Genomic DNA, 11016 nt, shown 5'->3' on the forward strand with positions numbered 1-11016 from the left:
AATAAATGAATTGTTTCACAATTTGTATATAAAAAATGCATAAATTTTTAAACAAAAATTTTTTTAAAATTTGTTAATAATTTATTTTTATTTTAAATTTTGTATTTCTTTTACTGAAAAGAAAGAAATCAATACCCAACATGAGTATTGAAACAAAAAGCAAAAAACAGAATATGTTGGCATTTAAAAAAATTAACATTATTAAAAAAATAGAAAACAAAAAAAAAAAAAACAATTTTTGTACCAGTTGTTTGTAAAATGTGTTACGTAATTTTAATAACTATTATTAATATATAATAGCAATGTATGTAGTGCTTTTTCTTTATACTAAAAATTCAAGCGCTCTGTTTATTATAGATTTTAGAAAGAAAGTACTTATGTTCGATTATATTGTTTAAATTATACAAAAAAAAAATGCTATTTAAATATTTTGTGTTTTGTTATTAAGTGATCTGGGCTTACTTCAATATCAAAGTTTCATATCGAAATAAAAAAAAAAGAAAACAAATAATTAAATATGAATAATTAAATCAAAAAAAAAAATAAATAAATAAATATAATTATAATTATTGGAAATTAAGAAAAATTCATGAATATATTAAAAAAATAAAATAATTAACTAATTTTTAATTTAAAAATTATAGCTTATAAAAAAATATAGATTTAAATAATTATGTATGAATATATATATATACACATACATATATATTTGTTTAAAAAACAAAATAAAAAAAAATAGAAAAAAATTTAAAATTCTTAAAAAAAATAAAAGTTGAAACATTATGGAAAGACAATTAGTTGAATGTGCACAATATTTTATTATTGAAAAATAAAGAAGGAAAAAATTCAAAAATTCTGAAAGAAAAAAAATAATTTAAATTAATAGAAAACAAAAACAAAAAATGTATTAAAAATTAGACAACCGAATGAGTAATAAAAGAATAAAAATTATTTAATTAACAGTAAATGTAAATTCTTTTATTATATTATATACTACTACATACATATATGTATATACATACTATTTAGTAAATAATGGAAAGCATATTTAAATTTATTGAAAAATTTCAACCAAAACATGGAAAATAAAATTTTCCTCATGAAAATTCCTTTTTTTTTTTATTTTATTTTATTATTGTTAATTGGCTGTCGTTTCTCCTTACTCACAAATTTGTTCTGTTTGTTTTTTTTTAAAGAAAGATCCTTTTATGTTAAAAAAGGTCTCTGAAATTTTGTATTTTGTTAAAGGTTTGCAAAAATATTAAAATTTGGCATTTATAAAATTATAAAAATTTGCTATTTTAGCCTTGAATATTTGTTTTGTTGTCTAAAAATTTTTTAGCCTTTTGTTTTTTGTTAAGACATTGTATAAATTTTAAGAAACTAGTTATCAAATTAATTACAAAATTTATAATAAAATTTCATACATTAAAAGTAAATTATTCTAAAGTATCCATTAAATATTTTTAATTTTTTCATTTTATATACGAAAAACTATAACCAAAGTAAAGGAATAAATCAATGACATATGTATATATCTGTGAGGCCTCCAAGCTGAAAATATTTTCGAATTTAATTTTGAATCGGAAAAAAATACAAAAACAATTCTTAATGTTTTATGTTTTCGAAGTTTCGCCGATTAAAATATTTTTTATTTTTTTTTTGTGAAATTTTTGAGTATTCTTTGTGAATCTCATTTTATTTAATATAGTTTTAAAAGCCATGTAGATTATTATAATTATTTTTTTGCTTTTTTTTTTCAATATCTTTTGAAATTTTATTTCTTATTCAAAAATTTTACTCTGTAATTAAGTACCCTTCCATATTGAAGACAAGAAAGGTTGTCTTTTTTTTTTTTAAATGCATTTTTCAGATGGAATTTACCAATCGATTTTTTTGAAATTTTAAATTTAAATTTTAGAATCAGTAGAGCCAAAAATATTGATCAATTTCCTTCACACAAATAAATTCCGATACACCTTCCATTTAAGCTCCATATCAATTTGAAATTTATTTTGCTCTCTGAGCTTGGTGGTCTGAAATAAATGATTAACTCTTCTTGATAAATTGTGAATTATTTTATAATTTAAATTAAATTATACAATGTATAATTAAATTTAATTTGGAATCGATTCACATACTTTTTGATTTTGTAATTTTAAGATGGAATAAGAAATTTTCTTTTTTGTATTTTTGCTGATATTTTAATAGAAAAGAACAAAAACAAATCCTAATAGCTCAAAAACTACGTAACAACAAGAAAACTTTGAGTGATTATTGCTAAAAATACAAAAAGAAAATGTTGAAACATCACATATTATGACGTCACAATGTAGATTTGTGAGTAAAAATCTGTCACGAAAATAGATTGTGAGTAGGTAATAGTTCAATGTCTAACATTTTGCTATTCGATACCATTTAATATTCCATATTAGATTTTAATTAACTAACTTATTTAATAATTTGAATTTATTGGCAACAATATTAAAATTTTCGATATAATAATGAAGAACGTATTTTAATGGAATAAAATACAACAATATTAAAATTTTCGATATAATAATGAAGAACGTATTTTAATGGATACTTGTGTTATAAGTAAATTTTGAGAGAAAAATATCCCATTTATGTATAAAATAACCTTTGTATTTTTTTCTTACAACAATTTAAATTGACAAGTGAATGAATTTTTTTCTTTTCCGAAATTAAATGAAATGCTCTAAATCACTCATTTGAAATTTTTTTTCCTTATAACAATTTTTGTGTTTTTTTAATTTTTAAAAATAGAAATCTTATCCGCTATTTAAGTAAGAACATAAGAGTATACTACAATTTGTGTAATTCAATCATTTTTATAGCAAATTTGATTCGATTAAAATTAAAATATTATTGTATATTGCATTAATTAGTTAATTTTTTTTTTGTGGTGACACTAATATTCTTTTTACTACATTTTTAAAAATATTTATTTCTTGCTTTTTAATTATATACATAATATTATATACTAAAATTAACAAAAATGAAATAAGAGTATATATTGTAGATTTTTTACGGCTTTTTAGAAATAAAAATAAGAAAAAAAATTATTATACACATATATAAAGAAAAGCGACATAATATTATTATATTAAAAAACGAAACTTAAGTGACATAAAAATACAAATTTTTTAATAGAGAAGAAAAGAACCGAGACAAAATTTTAGCAAAATCAATAGAATTTCCAAATTAAATTCAAATAAGATTTAAATTATAAAATATAAATAATTTTTATATAATTATTAAAACATAATTTTATTTTCATCTTGAAGGTGTTAGTAACCAGAATATATTTTTTATTTTTTCAAGAAATTTCCATAAAATCAAAAAATTTTTAATTGATTACAGTAATTATTTAGCCTAAAATTTTGAAAATTCTTTAATTTTTGAAAATTATTTGTAAGCTTCAAAAAAATATTCTTTTTAATAGTATAACAATACAAGTGATTAATTTCGCTTGAATATTGTTCTATTACAAAAAATCTGATGTTAGCAACACATAAACAACCACAAAGTAAACATTATTATTAAATGGTTAGGAAAAGGTGCTTTAAACAATTGACTGAAATTTGGTTCTTGGTATAGGTGCTCACTTTCCAGATTCACAATCGTCAGTTAGTTTTATTGGCATATGAAAACTCAAATATTAAATTTCAAGAAATTCCTTATTTATATTATGGTAAAAAATTAACGCTTTCTGCGGTCTGATACTTCCAAAAAAATTATACTTCAAAACAATTTAAAAGTCTTCAAAAGTAAATTTCGAGAATAATGATTGATTATTTCTCATAAAAAAACAGTTTATTTACATTTAAAAAATTTATTTATTTAAGTTTCTCTGTCACTCGAGAACTGTATAAAACTCGACTTGTGAAAGTGGAGTTTTTTACAGTTTTCACCACTTCTTACTTTTACATCATAAACATATGCAGTCACATTTAATATGTCAGAATTTCTCCTTTCGATTTTAAAAGCAAGCTCAATATAATTACTTACTTTACAAAATCATTACATTTTTACCTATTTTATTTGCAATATTTTATTTAGATCTGTCAGTTAAAAAAGAATCCAAGAAACCAAACAGATGATGCAAAATAACATACAATTTCATAAAACAACTTCGCAATGATAAGTTTAAAATTAACTGATTGCAATGATAAGTTTCTTAGCATCTCCTGCAAAACTTTATACTAAATTAATTGATTTATACGAGTATTCTGGTTACAAAATATAAAATAAAATTGCTCCACAAAAACAAATACAATTAAGAAATCCTACAAAAAAAAAGAAACAAAAAAAAACAAAGAAACAAAATTTTTTTAATAAAAGACTATAACACTTCTAATCAAGCGACTTATACTTATGATAATATAAAACTTTTTAAAATGTGTATATTTTCTATAAAATAACAAAATAACAAGAGTTGAGAAAATAAAATTATAAGATTTCTGTTTATTTTATATAAGTACATTAATCCGTAAGATGAAACGAATATAAATGACCATCACTAAATCTGTATATTAGGAAAATTTACATAATACTGCTAATCATTAGAAGCCTAATTTTTTAAAAATTAATAAGCCTACTTATAAACTTGCCACGAATTACTGAATTAAAAACCAAATTAATAATTTTAATCATACGCGTATTTATTAAAATTAGAAATATAATTAAAGTGAAGCTTTCATACTGTATTGAATTTGTTTGGGTCTACTAAACCCAGTTCCTCTTAAACCATATATATGTAAGTATATCTTAAATTCTATTGAAGATATAGTTATATGTACTTATTTAAGGAAAATAAAATTTCCTACAAATTCCAAATTTAGAAGGCTACACTAAATCTTCAAATTATAGATAAATTATTAAACTTTCATTATAAATTTAAATTACTTACATAACTACAAAAACAAAAATACAAGTCGCTTCAACATCCACAAATGAAAATTTGAAAAAAAAATAACATATTTCATATTATCATAATATATACATACATACATAATAACCTTTTTTCTCCCATTTCAAGTATCATTCTTTAGTAAGTTTCGATAAAAATTAAAAAAAAAAATAAATGAAAAAAAAAATTACAATGACTTTAAAAACGCATTTTTAATAATATATATTTAATAAAATATTAAATATACATACTTACATATTAAAAATATTCAAAATTTTTGAGGTTTAAATTCGGATCACTTTTTCCTTACCATTACAAAAATATAAAATAATATACTTACTTATCTATGTAGCCATACTTCTATTTAAAATACGGAAATTTCATATTATTTTGCAGCATTTTATATTTTTTTTTTTCTATTGTATACGTATATAATTGTGTGTATATGTATATATAACTATAAATGTAAATGAATTCTCGTGCTTCAAATTTTATTATGCTATTCTCTTTTTCTTAAACTCATTCAAATCTTCTTTATATGCTTACCGATTGAAACTCCTTTAGATTTTTCATTATGTAGAAACTTAGATCAATTATTATTGATACATACATTATACATATAATAATATAATATGCTATATTATTACACAAATTAGTGTACAAATAAATAAATACAATTAAATGTACATACACGTATGTGTACATATAAATTAGATATTCATATGAAAATAAGCACATAATCAAACTCAAATCACTTACATTAAAAGTGTATTCGGGAAAAATCCCTTCAGGTGTATGTATAAATTTGTCGAATTATTCTTTTTAATTGCAATATTTAATTATAGTAAATTACTTTCAATTCAAAAATTTCAATAGACGAAACTATGAAATTCGAAATTAATTAACGAATCCTTAAAAATAAAAAATATTTAAAATTACCTATTGGAATGTAATTTAACCGATTGTTTGAGATTATTAATTTTACAATACGAAAACTCACAATATATACCCAGATCTGTTTTCAATTCGTATGTTTTTGCAAAATAATTTAAACGTCTTTCAAAATATAACGATCTGCCTCAATTTTTGAAGCAATAAAATTGAAAACTTTTATTATTAGAACTAATAAATCGTTTGTTGGAACTGAAACAGTGTATATAACGTGTACAAAGTACACATTGTTTCATTTCTCATCAGACGAAATATTTTATTTATGTCCATATGAGGTAATTAAATACACATTTTATAAACAATTCATTCATTATTTCCAGCTATTCAGGAAGATTCATTATTTTTATATATTATAAGTTAAAAAAATATGTATGTTGATTTGTTATTATATGTATATAAATATATATCTTGATATATGTATATATTTCATAATATAATACGCAAAGAGCTTTATATAAAAACTAAAAATTAAAAAAAAACGTATAATTATACATTTAAGATTATTTTCTAAGTATGTATAATAAAAAAAAGGGAAATATAAAATTATAAATATGAATTGAAATTAAACAAAAAAAAAAAACAAACGAACAAAAAAAAAACTCTTGTAAGATATCACTTTTTGATAACTGAAAACTATATACCAATTAATTATGAATAAATTAAATTTATTACTAATCGTCATACATACTTACATTTAATTCATAAATCAAAACATATATACAAAAACTTCTTCATAAAATCAACAAAAACAGCAATTGATTAAATTAATATTAAAATTATTTTTGAGCCATCATACCACCATTAAAATTTTAGCTAAAAAATTTTACTAAAAAAAAAAAATCAAAAAATTATGAAAAAAAAAATTGTAGCAAAACAACAACCATCAAATCGAACCATAACACTTAATAAAATTCAAACAGTGTGTTTTTTTCGGCTATTTGTTATTCTATATCTCTATATAGCTAAGCAACTTAGCTTCAAATAAAATAGAATGTAACTAAAAAATTATTAAAAAAAAAAAAAATAAATAAAGAGTTTGAAATTCCTCAATAAATTAAAACATTATTAAAAAACAAAAACATATTAAGCATTTCATTTATTTTCTTATTAATTAAATAATAAAAAAATCGTTTAAATTTAATGTTAAATAATTTTATAAATATACAAAAGCAAAAAACACAAAAAAAAAAAAGAAAAAAACAAAGGATAGCAAAAACCAAGATATAAAATTTAATATTAAATATTATAATTATTTACTAATTGAAAAATATATTATAAAATAAAAAAAAAAACATAAAACAAAAATGAATATAAAAATAAATAGAAAAAAACTAAAAGAAAATATTTATTATATTAGATAATTTGTTGTAAAATGTACATTTAAACAATATTTGTACAATCCTGAATTATATAAGAATTAATTTATAGTAGATGATAAGTAATGAAAATTAAAATGATGAAAATTATTATTAAAAATGAATGAAAAAAAAAAAAATAATCTGTTAAAAATTTCTGTTTAAAATTTTCTTTTTTGGTAATCTTCATTTAATTATTTAAAATTAAAACTTTAAAGATTGAAAATTGCAAAAATTTCTAGTACAAAGTCTTACTCATTCAGCTACCATACAAATTTCCTAACATATTCTAAGTTAATTGTAATTATAAATTGGAAAGTTTTGCTATCCCCTTCACTCATGATTTATGATATTTTCTTAATGGAATAAAATTCTTACATTGGCAAAATGTGCAAATACTACAGCGTTGTATTTTATTTGCAATATCAAATAAAATTAACTGTGGGGTTAATTTTTATCTAAGTCTTATGTACGGAGTACGTTTATATATGGCCGGAATTTTATGAGCATTTTCTAATAAAATATAATTTCATAAATAATCACTTATATTCTGTTAGTCGCATCACTTGGAGTGATGGGATATTATTAAAAAAATTTGGTTTTTCAATAAAAAAATTTCGAATTTCGATATTGATTTTATTCAGAAAATTACAAGTTTTTAAATAGCAACCAATCATATCAAGTGATGCGACTAACAATGCAACTATTTCGGTTTCCAAAGGAGAGACACAAATACATAGTAGCTTTCCAAAAATCGTTAGTTCAACTTGTCTTAATTTTAAAAGTTTATATATCTTTTTTGATTTTCATCTTTTCCTTTGTTCAAAAAACGTATATTTCCAAAAAATATTTATAGAACTTGGTTTGAGTACACGCTCTAGCTTTTAGCGTAAGAACATTTAGATCTGCATGGTATCCAGCATAATTCTAACTTATTTTTCATTATTAACATCATTATTAATTATTAATATTATTGTCATCAATTTGGCGATTTTTCTACAACTCAAATAATGTGTCAAAATTTTAAAACTCATTTTTAAAGCTCGCGTATAAATAATTCATTTTATATTGAAATTTTAATTAAATGTTTAAGTCGACCGATAAAAAGCGACAAAGCAATTTTAATTTAAAAATGTTACTATTAAAATTAATAAATGTTATGCATAGAAAGAGCAAGCTCCAGTCATTTGTATTGTTTTGTATATTGCAAAGTGTGTCTCGCAGAAAATACGCAGAAAAATATTCTATATAGCCGTAGAGATTCGTCAAACTATTATAAGGTCAAATCACTTAAGAATGGAATATTTGTAGAAATAATCAGATTAAATATTATTAGCGATTATTCAATTAATTATAATCTCCTCTCTATTAACAGAATCAAAAGACAGAAGACTATTATTTTTTTTCTTCATATTAATATTCTAACAAATATTTCTATGCCCTTTACAAATTATAGCGTGAACGATAGTTATATTACGGACATACATTTATGTGTTATATTCCATTAGTAGCTACAGTACATTTTACTTAATCGTTTCTTTTATATTATTGAAGAGGTATAATGTACATAATTAATATGGTACATAACATGGTTTTTTCAATGTCTGACATTAAACTAGAAACATTTTTGCAATTTCATCTAAAATAATTTATTTCAACTCGAAATTCATATCATTTAAATTTATATTTACTACTGACTACTGAGGTTTTCCAAGATAATCAAATTGGATTTTCGTTGTTTTTTTTTTGTAAGTTTTCCTATGTTGTATAAAATATTTGTATGATTTGTAAAATTGCTGAAATTTTAAAAGTAGAAAATTTCATTTTATACTAAATCCAAAAATAAAATATTGTATAATAAGAAAAAAAAAAGAAATATTCATAAATAATAATTATTAAACTAAAGTAATAAAATAAATTGAATTTAATTATTATTTATTGTTTACAATGGTAAAAATCTTATGTATTTTGGAAGAAAATAAAATAAAAACAAAACAACCAAAAATAAAAAAGAAGTACATATTTACTTTTTAACAACAAATCTACATTATTATATTGATAATTCAAAAAAATAATTAAATTCAAATTTTCCGCTATTATTATATACATACTAATTATATATTATATAACATCAAAAAGAAAATAACAACATTTATTATCAATAAACTTGAGTTAAAAGAAAACAATTACATAACATTTAAAAATAAAAAAAAAACAAAAAAAAAATATATAAAAAAAAACTAAAAAAAAAAACAAAAACTAAACTGAAGAACATAATTACGAAATATATTTCTAATTTATTAAATTAAAGAAAATATATTATATAAAAAACAAAAGTAACAAAAAAAAAACCTTATATAATTATGTAAAATGTCATGGACAAATACTCTGATTTTACCACTGCCACAATATATAATAACGGTATATTATAACAGATTATATTTAAAAAAAAAAAAGTAAATGAATGTATGTACATATATATATATATGCTCATATATATATAGTATTATATGTGCTATATATATACATGTGTATTTAAATATATATGAATATGAATATGTGTATATATACTTATATAATTGCTTAATGTGTTGCATATATTTGTATGTAAGTACTCTATATACATGTATATATGCACATAAATACACATAATATTTATATATTAAATAGTTCTTTGGGCGAAATTAAATATATATATATATATATAAATAAAAAAAAAGGTATAAAAAAATAATAAAAATAATAAACGATGTTACATATAAAATTTAAAATTTTGCGTTTTAGTTTATTTATGTTATCATATGTCTATTGCAATATTTCTCAACTAATGTTGCCACTTTGTCCAAAATAGGTTAAACGCGGCGCATTTTTCTTGTTTAAAATCATTTTGGCCCAACTGCCAATTTTTTTTCGTAATTAGTTGTATTAAACTGCAGATAATTGCTTTATTTCTGAAAATATCAATTTTGGCCCTTTTTTTTGAAAATTTGGCCCATTAATTTTTTCGTGAGTCATAACCCTGTTTTCAACCTCTTTGGGTTTGCTCTCCTAAACTAGACTAAAGCACCTGTTCAAAACACTTTGAAAATAAAATAAATTTAAAAATATTCATTTTAACCTTCTAAAATTCCCATTAGACTTTAAATCACACTGTCTCAATTCAATAATACGTAAGTTAGTTTTGATAATTCAGTTCTATTCTATTATTTAATTTACAGTAAATTTGATAATTAAGACTGTACGAACTATCAAAAAAATATTTTTGAAAATGCAACAACGTTTTAGCAGAATTTTTAGCAAATGAAATCAAAAAGGAAAATCCTTGTGTGAAAAAGTTTTTTCGAAGATATTTTAAACCTTCGATTTCTTGCCGGCAGATATGGAACTTCTTAGTTTGAATAAAATGAAAAACTACTTATAAATTTGGTTTTTTCTACAAAATTAGAAATAATTACAAAAAGATGAAGAACTACTGATCGCACTATCGAACTTATCAATGATTTTAAAGTTGATATAATATTATCGTCAAATAAACGGCAAATCTCGTCAATGGGCATGTATGACAGTGAAATCTTTCAAGTTGACCACCCTTATAAATTTAACATATAAGTTGACCAAAATTTGATTGCACGAAAATATTTGCATACAAAATTCATACGGACAACCTGTCTACCCGAACTAGTACCTACCAGAACCCCGATCATATCCAATTTAAAAAGGATTCTGGCATTTACTATAATAAATCGTTTGTGAAAAATTGTTGAACTTAGCTCAATT

The sequence above is a fragment of the Condylostylus longicornis genome, unplaced genomic scaffold (genome assembly GCF_029603195.1).
Source record: "Condylostylus longicornis isolate FDR11 unplaced genomic scaffold, ASM2960319v2 ptg000004l, whole genome shotgun sequence".
Classification (NCBI taxonomy): Eukaryota; Metazoa; Arthropoda; class Insecta; order Diptera; family Dolichopodidae; genus Condylostylus; species Condylostylus longicornis.